A 14,035-nucleotide genomic window follows, 5' to 3' on the forward strand; every position below is an offset into this window, starting at 1 on the left:
GGCTTCAAATGTTGATTTTCAAAAGACGTGTAATCTTCACAAAGAATTCCATCCAACCAGGATAACAGCTAACTACCATCTGATCCCTTCAACATTCTCTTATACTTAAGTTCTAGAATGTACATACGCACAACCATAGAGATAGAATAGAAACTCATCTCAAACCATAGAAAATAGAGAATAATAGGATATCACATTCACTCATTGTTCTTGCCATGAATAAAACCTAGCATTTGTTTATGCAATAAATAATTTCCATACAAATCACAGCAAACATTAATGAATTTCAATCGGCATTACTTCCCATGATTACTTTAGAAAAAGGTTTTAATCCATGCGAAAATTGGCATTAATACTTTCAATCAGGGGTACCTCTCATGATCACCCTTAGAACAAGGTGTACACGTGAAAAACAAGCAATATCATCTTCTACCGTTCTATGCCCTGTTCCCAATTGCTTTTATAAATAACAAAGAGTTTTGTCGGCAACACAATTTTAGCACAAGAATAGTGAAAAATATTGACCATTCAACATTAACACTAAAGGGTCACAAAATGATCCCTTTAAAGAAAATTATCGACTTTTTTGAGAAATTAATTAAATGAACCTTAAAAATGATAAACCACAAACACAACACAAAATCCAGTTTCTAATTAGATATGTTTTGTGTGTCAACACTGGGAATATTTCACTTTTATCATGTATATGTTTTTGTGATTTATCGTATGTGCTTTATGTGTTATGTGCAGTTCATTATAAAAAATCATATCTAATTAGAAACTGCCTTTTGATTGTGGTTTTTCATTTTCAAGGTTTGTTTGATTCATTTCTCAAAAAAGTAAATATTCTTTTTTGAAGGGATCATTGTGACCCTTTAGTGTTAATGTTGAATGGCAAACATTTTTCACAATTATTGTGCTAGAATTGTGTTACCGGACAGAACTCTTTGTAGTTTATAACTGTATACCCAGATTCTGAGCAACACAGGGCAACCCCATTATATTTAACTGTTCCCAATTGCAGCAAATGTTATTTCATCGAGCAAACAACCCCACTTTCTTGGCGTACATAGCCTCACAAATATAGTTTTTTTGCATCTTTAAGATCCATTGAGCAATTGTGGGAACCGATTCCGATTTCCGTTTAGCCAAAACTAACAATCTAGCCACTAATCTTGAAATTAATAGTATTTGGCGCTGCCCTATCGTCAGCCCTAAGGAGGAGACTGCAATGCAAAACAGTGCCCCATACGCATCCGGAGCAATGGCGCATTGCAGTATTTGGCTTACCTCTACAACAATACCCTGCCAAAAGTTTTTAAGACACAAACATGTAAACATCATATGCAGCCAATCCCCATTGGCCTGGCTGCACCTAAAGGAGCTGGATCCCAGCCCGAGTACATTTTCTGGATTTTGTCAGGCATATAATACAGCATTCCTTTACTGTAGAACGCCATCCTTGTTAAATTAGCTGCAAGCAACGCCTTGTGACTTAAGTGATTGTAGAACTGCCATTGGAAATTATCTAGTCGACACCCCATCAAGCTTCTATAGATGGAAGCAAAGCCACATCCATTGCCTCCTAGTCTTTAGTGTGAAGTCCCCATACCAGTTCCCTCTGCCACGTACTTTGGTGTCAAAAGCACTTTCCCTAAACCATCTAAAAAATATTCTTTCCCCATTCCATATCTCAAACAAAAGTGGCTAATTTGATACATTAAGATTGGGATTTTCATGAATCAGCTTACCCCATAGGGTAAATTCTCCATTATGAATGAAATCCTGCACCCTTTTATACCACAAGCGCGACCAAAGATTGCATGTGGAGATTGCTAAACGCAGCCCCCATGGAATGCAATCTATATGTTTACCTGGTGGTGGAGTTGAGGGATGTTGTATTCATCCCAGATCCTGTTAAAATGCTCCATTGTCGTTCTTGGGGTCTTGTACCAGGATGTTTTAGGTAACCTTTGAATTTCCAAAAAAGGGGGAAGGCCTATTTCAGACGTCTCCAGCATAAGCCCTATGTAAAAGTTGCCTTCCCTCAAACTAGCTGAAAACGACCTATTCAACCAATCTATAAGAGCTACCTGATAGTAGATCTTTATATTAGGAAGTGTCAAGCACCCTTTCTCCAAATCGAACAGCAGTGCCTGGATCTTCACCTGAGGTTTCTTACTCTGCCTAACAAATTGCCACATTTCTGAATCTACTGCTTTAAAGAATTACTGAGGAACTTCCGTCATAATATTTGTAGACAAAAAAAGCAAAAGCCGGAGAATATTCATTTTGATTAAGGCAATTAGTTCTACAATAGTGATAGAGAGGTTATGCCATGACTTAAGTAATTTAACAATTTTATCAAATGTAGTATTAAAGTTAAGCACAAATAAATCCAGTTTAGAGGTCACATAGATCCCAAAATAACTTATAGGTGTGGTTGCAGAATAAGGAGACTGTAATTTGACCGGCAACACTACAAACGAGCAATTGAATGGTATTGCCTCCAATTTCCCATGGTTTATCTTATAACCCCCTATTCTTGTAAATTCCTACATCATAGAGGGGGCGCATGCTTTATTGGCCTTATTGGCTGCTAAATATTACACTATATCATCTGCGAATAGTTTCAACTTAATGCCATTACCACTTGCAGTTGACTAGTTTGGTCCTGTCTTATTGCACAAGCTAATGGCTCTATAAATAAAGCAAACAAAGTAGGGGAAAGAGTACAACCTTAATGTGTCCCGCGGTTCATAGCGATCTAGCCTGCCAGTTTCCCATTTATAACTATGACCACCTTCGTATTAAAATAGAGATTCTTTAGTACCCTGAAAAATCTAGAAGGAAATGCCAACTTTTTTAAAACAGCAAAAGCAACGTGCTATTGAACCTGGTCAAATGTCTTCTCGGCATCTAGTATTATAATTGCTGCTTAATTCTCTGTGTGTTAAAAAAGTTGATTGCTTGTGTAAAATATTGCATATTATTTGCCATATTCCTCCCCACAAGGAACCCATTCTGATCATTATGGATCCCCAAAGGAGCTACGAAAGCTAACCGGTTTGCCCAAATTTTAGTACATAGTTTGCAGCCACAGTTGAGCAGGCTGATAGGTCTGTAAGAGCTCATATCTTTGTCTGGCTTACCTTTCTTTAAAAAGTTCACAACCACCGACTCTCTGAAGGAGTCAGAAACTCCAGTTCTCTGTAGTATTTTGTTATACAGTCTGACCAGGAATCCTTTTAGCTGTGGCAGAAACAGCTTGTATACTTCTGCTGTAATACCGTCAGTGCCACAAGCTTTAGCAGTAGGGGAGGACTTAACCACCTGTTCTACCTAGACCAAAGTGGTAGGATTGATGATACCCAATCCCTGATGAACCATTATCAAAGGAGTGCTAGGTTTTTCAAGCCACTTTTCGACCATCTCAGGTGTTGCATGCTTGGACTCAGAGTATAGTTTTTTATAGTGTTTAAGAAAAGCATAAAGTATAATTTGGGGTTGGGTTACCAGTCTATCTAAATCTGGATCCTGGACTTGCATGATAGTATTGGGGTTGGACCTACTCTCGGAAGACCATACCAGGTGTCTACTGATATGCTAATGTCTTGATATCTCTTTCGCAGTATCAAATTGTGGTTCCGAATCTCTTTAGAGATGAAGTGCTCCTGGAGGTTCTGCTTAGCTTGAGCCACTACTCACTTAGACTCCTTAATTGGGGACACCAAATGCGCCGATATTGCTTGATTCAAAGCAGACTGCATAGACTTGACCTTAAACTTCTCACTGTTGGTTGCACTTGGAAAGCTTTTGCCTCCCCCCTAAAAGAAGGCCTTCAGAGCCCCCAATCTGTGAATTCAGTAGATATATATATTATGTTTTAAGAAGGCCTCCAAATTCGGACAAATCTGGGTCTCCCATAGATTGTTCACTAGTATATCAAACACCCGTCTTGGGGTCTCATATTGATAACCTATTAAAGGAAGATTCAAAGAAATTAGTGAATGATCCGAGAATGGTTTGGAAAGTATCTTGGACTGTGCCCTTTGAAATGAATAAGAAGCCAGAACAAAATCAATATGTGAAATTGATCACTTCGCCACAGATTTTCGAAACCGAAATCACGCATTAAAGCACTGAAAAGCTTCATTAATTTTGCCTTATTTTGTGGCTTATTAAATCATAAGAGATCTAAGGCTGTATTAGGAAGAATGTTAAGAAGATGGCCGCCGTGGCATTTATCATGGATTTATCCCAGGGAGAGGGACAACCCACCACACCAGGCAGGTAATTACGGCATTCGATGCTGCAGATATCCTGGAAGATCCAATGGCAGCGGTGCTTCTTGACGCTGAAAAGGCCTTTGACAGGGTCTCATGGGGATATTTGTGGGAAGCTTTAAGGTGGCACGGCATAGGACCAGGTTTTATAAAGGCTATGCAAACGCTATATATAGCCCCGACGGCCAAGATAAGAGTCAGTAGAGGCTACACAGACGCAGTTAACATCCAGAGAGGCACAAGACAGGGTTGTCCCTCTTCTCCCTTACTGTTCGCTTTGTACCTTGACCCTTATATTCGCAAATTGGAAATGAATCAGCAAATATTGCCATTAGTAATAAACGGGTGTAGACTTAAATCACTAGCTTATGCGGATGACGTTGCTATTTTGACTCCAGAACCAGTAGCCGCCATTAGGGTAATTGAATCGGAAGCTGAGAGGTTTGGCAAGTTTTCTGGGTATAAGCTGAATACAACTAAGACGCAGATAGTTAAAAACCAGTGGGTAAGGTGTAATGATGGAAGAGTGACAAATACGGCAACTTATTTAGGGGTACAAATGACGGCAGAGATAAGTAAAATTGTGGAGAATAATATGGATCCCTTGATAACTCAAATGAAAAAAGATCTAGATAGAATGAACAATCTGCACCTGTCGCTAGTTGGCTGTACAAATATCATCAAAATGCTGATTTTACCAAAATTTTTGTATGTATTTAGGGCTGTACCATTGTTGATTGAAGCCAGTTGGTTTAATTGCATAGAGGCTATATGTAATAGGTTTATTTGGGCCCAAGGTAAAACCCGGAGAGCTTATAGGTACATGACACTCCCTAGAGAAAATGGGGGGTGGGGGGCACCAGATTTTCGTTTATATTATATGGCCTGTGTGCTGCAATATATTCAAGGTCTTATTGGTGGAAACCCTGACGACGACGATAGAATCCAGAAAATGTCTACAGATGTGTACGCTGTAACCCTTGGGGTAAATGCAGAGAACTGTTTTTTAAAGTGTATTGATTACAGTTACTTCAAGAGGACTAAGTTTAAAACTGTTAAGGCAGCCGTTACGACATGGAATGCATTTTTGAAGAGGGTAAAACTTGGGAGATACAACAGATATGTTTTATTAAATAACAATAGGTCACTACCAAAGGAAATTTTCGGAGACTATATTATGGCAGAGTGGGCACTAAAGGGGGTTACACAAATTGGAGACTTGTATGCACAAGATGGCTTTATGCAATTTTCAGAGTTGCGAGGAAAATATGGGCTAGATAATAGGGGATTTTTCAAATACCTACAGGTTAGAAGTTTCCTCAACAACAAAGTCGGGGGTCCGGCAGGCTTTAATAAAGTTGATATATTGGAGAAAATAAAACTGTCAGGAGATTGTACCATTAAATCTCTTTATGCAGCATTGGTGAAAGACAAGCAGGATGATTTAGATAAATTTAGTAAAAAATGGGAAGATAAATTGGGTATTGATCCAAGATACTTTTATGACTCATTGAAATTTGGATCAACGATATTATGTGCTGCCCCGCTGCAATCGCAGCATTACAAAACATTGTACTCTTTGTACTTTACACCGGCAAAGATTGCTAAATGGGGCGGGAATCAAGGAATCAATTGTCCCAGATGTAATGAATTGGAAGCAGATAGTGTACACATCTTTGCTTCATGCCCACAGCTAAGAACTTTGATTAGGGAAATTGAGGGTTTTTTGGCAAATTCATTGGATATTGCGATAACACTTACGCCAGCCTTGATTATGTTAGGGGTGAGCGACGATGTGCAGACACAATATGCCGAATATGCTGAATTCCTTTTTGTAGTAATGGCTGTCTATAGACTAACAATAGCCAGGGCATGGCTTGATAAAAACCCTCCGAATATGCAATGCTGGCTGGCAAACACTCTATATGCATATAATATAGAGGAAAACATTTTTGCCCGGAAGGGAAGGAGTGGAAGACGGTTGGGGAGAAGAATCTGGGAGCCACTATGCAAATGGAAAGAGGGCCAAAGAAGGAATAGCTAGGGGTAGAGGGAAGCAGTAGCCTTTATTCTTGATGTTAAATGTTTGTTTTTGGCTCCTTCTTCGTTGATCTTAGACTATGTTTTTTAACCTTAGAAGACTTATATTACTGTGTACTTTGTGTTTGGCCAAAAGTCTATTGTATAATTTAATTTTCAATATTCAATGCTTGTTGTATTTGGAATGCTCATAATTAATTGTTGTAACAAAGAAAAATATAAAATAAATAAAAATAAATAAAAAAAAAAAAAAAAAAAAAGGAAGAATGTTAAAATCTCCTCCAAATACTAAAGTAACAGACTCATCTTTTACAAAGTTGTACAAAGACTCAAGAGTATGTAGTGAATCCTCAGTGGGGTGATGTCATCTTACAAAATGTTAGACCGTGCTTAAAACCTTTATTCTCACCCATATCCACCTAGCGCTTGAGTCCCTAGGTACCTTGAGGATCTCACACTGCACTTCTTTGTCCACCAATACCGCCGACCCCCTAATAGCTGCACTAGAAGAAGCAGAAAGAGCATGTTGCACAAAACCAGGAACTTGCAGCAAGGGGGGCCCTTTCCTTAAGGGCATCTCCTGAAGTAAAATGATATGTGCACATAAAGATTTGAACCAGGCTATCATCACCCTCAACTTCAATCTATTATTAAAGCCATTCACATTGCATGAAACTATTTTCAATTGCCTAAAAGCCATACAATGAGCTTTACATTCCATTCTTCTTTTCTATCACACTCTGCTTTTCATACTGTGTTTGCTTCCATCCCTTTTTTAACTATTTGTCCACACACTCTTCTTATCCCATCAAGGGCTGCCTAGACTCTCCACCTCCCCTTCTCCACTTCATAGAGTGCCTTGGAATGGCACTCTATAACTCATCTTCCTGGGCTAGTCACCTCTGAACCACACGTGCTTGATAATGGACCCTTTATTTACTCTCTATATGACCCCTTGTGTTTGTTTACAGGCAAATATCCAACACTGCAAATTCCTCTAGTTCATTTGTCTGACTCTTTTTATACTGCTGCTACAACAGTTCATTTGCTTGTTTCACAGAACCTTCTACTTGGAATTGGCCTCCTATCAGCAGTTTCAATTTTGGATTGTTGGACCAGAGCCAATTGTATACCTTGCTTTTTAAAGAGGTCAATCATTGACTCAAATACACCCCTGTGTCAAGCTGTTTCTGCAGACATATCAGAGAAATTATTAAAGTGTTGTGTGTCCCCTACCTGGAAACATTTTGACTTTAAAGCCTCGGAGAGATTTCTTTCTTTAATTCGATAGTCACTGAAATTGACTAAAAATGTCAGAGGGTACCTGGAATTGGATGTCTGAGAAGAGGGAACTCAGTAGGCACAAATAATTGAAAAGTGTGGGAAGCTCCCCTCATGCTCCACACCTAACTGGTTCAGGAGTGGCCGCAGTAGCGTCAGGGATGGATTGGAATGGCGTCCAAGCTTAGGCTTGCGAAATAGAATTTAGGGGAAGCAATGATATTTCTCAGTGCGAGGAGAGGTGATCAGTAAGCTGCAGAACTGTTGGTATTAAGGCGAGGCGACAGTGAGACGTCTGCAGCGCAACTTGGAGAAAGTACTTGACTAAAATCATAAGCTCCAAGCAGCCAGCATAGAGGGCGCACCAGGATAGATGGGAAACTCCAGAGGGCCATGTAAGGTTTCCCTCGTAGCACAGCAAGAGTTGGGGCATCCGTGGAAGCAGCCTGCCTAGGTGCAGCTTGCGGATGCTCAACTCTCCTGTGACCATGCTTCGATATAGACACCTGCACAGGCCAGGACAATATTGCGCCTAAATAGTAATGCATTAAGAGACTGTCACAAAGGATAAGAAAAAAGGTCACCAACACCTGCAGAGGCAAATTAAAAAGGCGAAGGAGACTTTAGAATCCAGAGCCCGATGACATACTTAGGCTAGCCAGCGAAAATGGTCTAGAGAAGTAGGTCAAGGCTACTAGTGTTCCATCTAGCTGGCAAAGGCACAATAGCTTTTCAAAAGCTTTCTAAAAAACAGCCCAGTTCAATTTAGGAGGAAAAAAAATACCCCCTGAGTGTTTTTGGGCCAATGAAATGACAGACGCCGCGGGAGATAGGGTAAAAAGGTCATACCCCTGGCAAATCCAACCAGCCAAAATCCATCAAAGCGCATTAGAATCTTTCAATGGAGGGAAGTTCCAAAACCATAGACTCAGTGAACTGCCAGAACAGGGTGAGGCAGCAGTCTGATGCAAAGAATTGCTGTAGCCTTTGCATGAGCATCAGCAGCAGGGTAGAAGAACCCCTGACACAACATGCCCTCAATGTACACAAGACAGGCCATCGTCATCCAATCAACATGGGGGCCTTGCATCCTCCAATTCTCCTGAGCAGCATATATTTACTAGTGATCAGGTCCAGCTGCAAGAATGGGTTAACCCGGGTGTGACAAGACCTAATGAGGATACTCATAGTTCAATCCCTGCTCAAGTAATAGCGAGGAATTCGGGGGGGGGAAACCCCATATGCGCTATATGGTTCCAAACTGCCGGGAAGAGGGAACGCTACTTCGGGGACAAAGGACCTGGAGGACAAGGCTCAGCAAGGGCTGAGCCCAGATTTGGTGGCTGCTCAACCAATACTGGAATTTCCTGAAAAAACTATGGGGGGTCAGACAACATCTGCATCAGCAATTCAGCTTTCACTTATGATGGCAGGGCCTGAGAGGATTTAAATAAATGAATTAGTAAGGAGATCAATGGCATCAGTCATGAATACAGAGATGGGAGGAATGCTCCAGAAGATCTTAGATGAGGTGCATGATATTCGAATTGCAGACAATAAAGCAAACTCTGAAGTTCAGGTTCAGCTAAGCAGCATCAATGACAGTCTGCTACAGAATTACTCTAGGTTGATAGCTGCAGAACATGGTATCTCAGATCTGGAGGACTCCCAAAGGAACTCTGAATCTTTCACAGCAAAAACCAAATGGGAAATTCTGGAGATGCAGATAAGCATTAGGGAAATGGGAAAACAGATCCCTACATATGTATCTGTACTTTGTGGGGATCCCAGAAGGGTGAGAGACCAGAACAATACATTTATTGCGGATCTGGTTCAGATGTGCGTCCTCCAAGGTCATAAATCTGGGTCGGAGGACTTCCAAGGCCCTTTGCAATAAAAAACAGAGTGAGCTATTTCTATTTTCAAACATTCCATCCCAATCAACACGCCTTTGGGCCTAATTATGATGTTGGTGAATTTTCCTCAGCTAGAAATCATCTCATTTAAGGGATCGACCGACACTCGGTCGGCGATCCCGACCGACTAATTAGGATGCGAATGAACACTGTTCGGTCGCACTCCTATAATTTACAATGGGAGCGTGCATTCTGGCCAAAGTGCATGCTCCCATTGTAAAATGCGAGGTGCAGTTCATCCCTGCACCCCGTGGCGGGCACCTCAAGGTTCCTGCCACAAGTTGCATGGATCAACAGGGGGGCACCATAGGTGCCAACTTGGCCTTCAGACGAAGGCCACGCACCAAAGGGAGACCTGCTGGGGCCAACCAAACTCGAGTTCCGAAAGCCTTTCTGTTTCAGAAAGGCTGGCACAGAAAGGCTGATCCAACCCGCCTTCGTAATCCCTCGGCTGGGAAGACCCGCCCTTGGGATTACTGGCTTCTTGAAGACTGGCGGACGGAACTCGTTTCCAACGGCATCATAATTAGGCCCTATGTGTTTTAGAAGGGGTGTGTTACTGTGGTGACACTTCATCGCACTGTATAACAAATTTGCCTTCCAAAAATTGTTGCCTGTACTTCTCATTACCCGTGTCCAGTTATTTGCTTAATCTTTGTAATTTGTGTATGCAAAATCTGAAAGGTAAGTCACCATAAGGTCTAAAAAGGGAAGGGGATTTCAATGTTAAGTTTCCATATCACCCATACAATTCTAAGTGGTATGTAATCAAATATTCTCCTTTGGAACTGCTTCATAGGTGCCTCGAGTATTTAACTCTGGATTGTGCCAGATAAATATCTCAAACCTATCCGCTGCCACTTGGAAATCTGCAAAGACACAAACTTTCACTGCCCCCTGGAAGACTTTTGTGTTTTTTAATCAGCGCAGATGCATTTCCAGTGTCGTTTTGTAACTTTAAAAGCCTTTAATGTATTCTTGATTATTTGTATATTCAAATAAGTCCCAGAAACAACCGACCTACATCCTGAAAATAGTTCATAATGTAAATTAAGTACCATTGTACACAAGAAGACAACAACGTTCTTAAGAAGGCATTCAATTTTAAAGATGTCAAATGTCAATGAAATCTAAGGCACATCCCGTCAGTTAACAACCTTCATTTATATTTTCACAAAACTGGATGATGCATGTCAAACAGAATACCAGTGTCTCTCAGTAATCACGTGCCAAATTATTTCAACTTTCCTCATTCAAGATGCATACTCCTTTCTTGCAGTGCAGGTCATGATACATCATAAAGTTACAGAGCCCTCCCGGCATTCGATTACCACTATAATAAAGTTTGCTTCATTAGCATCGCATCGGAAACCGAATTTGATCTTGGATGGACATAAAATTGACCTCAAGGGCGCCATTTCATATCCAACCTTGTCTAAAGGAACAGGAACAATACCCATCCTCTCCGTCCTTCCTTATTGCTTACAGTTTTAAGCCAGCAGCCCTCCCATCAAAATTGTCTACACCCATGTTTTGCAGTATCCCAATGTCTGGAAGCCTTGGTCAACCATGGTATGTGTAAGGGAAAACTCATTAGCTCTTTAAAGTGAGTTTCCTTCGGGACACAGATATCGATTCCTCACAGTCAGAATTCTCTCTTTACTAATGAACCTTTTTGGGCGCATTAGACCCTGGAAGATACATGAGAATCCACCATTACATCTCCAACTTTTATATCACCAACTGAAGCTTTCCAACTTTGATCACGCCTCCCACCATTTCACACATCATCTATGGTGCCCTAATTAGAACCCTGAGAAAAAACAGTGCCAAAGAAAATAAAAATAGAAATCACACATTATTTTTCAAATCCTCAGTCTCTCCTATCAGGTCTCTCCCATTTTCCCTCTTTTTTTCACAATTCACTGGAGACATCATTTACTTTGCATGCGTTACATTGCATGCCATAACAACGCGGTTGTTACCACGACTGCATTGTTACATCGCATATGATTACATCGCAACTTGTTACACCAACTTGCTGTAGGGGGCAGAAGGTGTTGGATTTACTATCCAACATGTTCCCTGCTGTTGCACAAACTGGAGTTGGAATAGTAACTTATACTATTCCTAAATCCAGCACGCCCGCTACAGCAAGTCGTTATAACAACTTGTGATGTAAACGGATGCACCGTAACAACACTCTCATTGTAACAACTACGTAGTAATGGCATGCGATGTACCTCATGCTTTATAACAACATATATTCCCATTCATAAACGTCATCATGCGCTACATCACTTATTTTCTGAGATGCAGCGCATCCTTTGAAGAGCACACAAAAAAAGTTAGCATTTAATTCCCCCTAAAGACTAGGAATAATCAGACAAACTAGAGAGCAAAGGTACTACCACTCCAATGAATCGCCTTCCATGTTGGCCTCAATTGCATGTCTTTGTATGAAATAGAAATTAAAAAACCTGAACAATGGTTTGTGTTTATCAGGCTTAATAGTTTCAAAGACAGATTGTATTCCATTTCACTTTACATAGTAGATGGCCCTGTAATTGTAACTCTCAACCTCCTCAAAAAGAGCCACATCCTCCTACCAGCAGCAGGCTGTTGTAAAGGCCCTTTTAGCAAGGTTCCTCTCCCTGCTGCTCCAAATTGTCATTCTGAGCTGTCTAACCTTACCATCTCACCATCATAATATGATGACTTTGGAAAAGGGTAGACTATTCAAACTCTTAAACGCCCTGGTCTCTTTTGAATTACATATGGTCCTTCGTTCTCCCTCTCTTTCTCTCTCTCTTACTCCCTTTATCCTTCCCCTCACTTGGCCAGATGACTTTGTCCTCTGACGTTCAGTTCCTTTGTGGCATCTTCAGCCTCCTCCTGGCTGGACATATTAATTGGGCAACGTCCACTTCAAATATGAAGACAAATTGATATCCTCAATTACAGTGAATTTATTTTTCATGCAGCCACTATTTCTGTGGGCTGTGGTATCTCCTGTAAGTCAGCGTTACGGTAAACAGGCCAAGCAAAGTGTCAATCTTTTTACATTAACTCTCTCCATCTACTGATAATTTTAACAACCATCATTACATTTGTACTTAATAATGCGTTTAATCTTGCTGAAGTCTTTTGTGAGGTCTATCAAAGTCCACACCTATACGTGCTCTGTCCACAAGACTCCCTCGAAAACCAATCTTTCAAGCGTCAATCCAACCCAACAGTGCTGCCTAAAATTGCCCCAAGACCATGCAGGTGCAAGACTTTTAACACAGTCACTTCAGGCCACACAAATGACTTTTTCTATCTTTAATCTACGCACAGCCCGAAAGAAGCTTAATCTCTTCAGAAAGCATTTTTTAGCCACATGAAACTTGTTTTAATGTTCTATTATATAATTTTTTAATAATTGTATTTATAAAAATGGTGGCACCAGATCATTTGGTATTTAATGTATTATATGCTACTGATTGCAATGGTTTTAATTAACTGAGCAATAAAGATTTACTTACTTACTTACCCTGTCCAGCATTACCTCAAAGGCCTAGCTCATTGAGAAGAAACAATTTAAATACAAGAAGAAGAAAAGGGTTAGAAACGGGGTAAAGGAAAATCTGCAGCAAACAAAAGAGACAACATTCTCATTTGTTACTTCAATCCTCCAATTTATCACTCATCTGCTTAGCACCACGATTTCAGGCTCTCATAAGGTCATAGCCAGTCAAATACAATTACTTCAGTCCGAACTTCTATAACATAGGTATAGCTTCTGCAGCTCTTTCTCCTGCCCTTTTCAAATCCCTTGCCTCCATGTTCTTTTTCTGGCTTAGGTAATGTGGATTTTCTGTTAGATTCTGTTCTTGCCCATATGTTTGGTGTCTTTGGAATTGTGGTGAAGAACCCTATTTAATCGTAAAGTCGTTTTTTTATCACAATTATAAAAATGCCACTTTTAAGAAGATGTATTCAGGAAAGAGCACTCCTGCAGAAAGCGGGAATCATTCAAACCTGTGTATTCCATTTACCCCAGTACTCCAAATGTAAGCTCATTGTAAACATGACTATTTTGTTGTCCAATGACTGATCGTGACCGTTCTTTCGAAAGGTAAAAATCCCTGACCTGCTGAGGATCCTCCAGTGCTGGGCAAAGAGTGGACACTGTAGGTGAAGTGGAACAGAACACTGCTGCGGGGTAGGGGTGACCTGTGCTGGCATTGTGCTCTCTCAAATAAGTGGGCTTCCCCGCTCCTGGGAAGGCCTGGTGAATATTTAAAGGAGTAACAGACCTCCTGGGGGGCCCTCCCATTGAACTGCAACCTGTGGGCCATGCGGTGGACTTGGTAGCAGTGGAGTGAGTGGTGCACTCTTCTCCCACTTTCCCATCAGGGGCGGAGACGTGGAATCTCATCACTGGGTGGCATACTCTGTAACATTACACGGAGGTGATCTGCATTCCACCAATGTGCCCCTGCACCCCCTCGCCTGGAGCTGCTTGAC

The sequence above is a fragment of the Lissotriton vulgaris genome, chromosome 8 (genome assembly GCF_964263255.1).
Source record: "Lissotriton vulgaris chromosome 8, aLisVul1.2, whole genome shotgun sequence".
NCBI lineage: Eukaryota > Metazoa > Chordata > Amphibia > Caudata > Salamandridae > Lissotriton > Lissotriton vulgaris.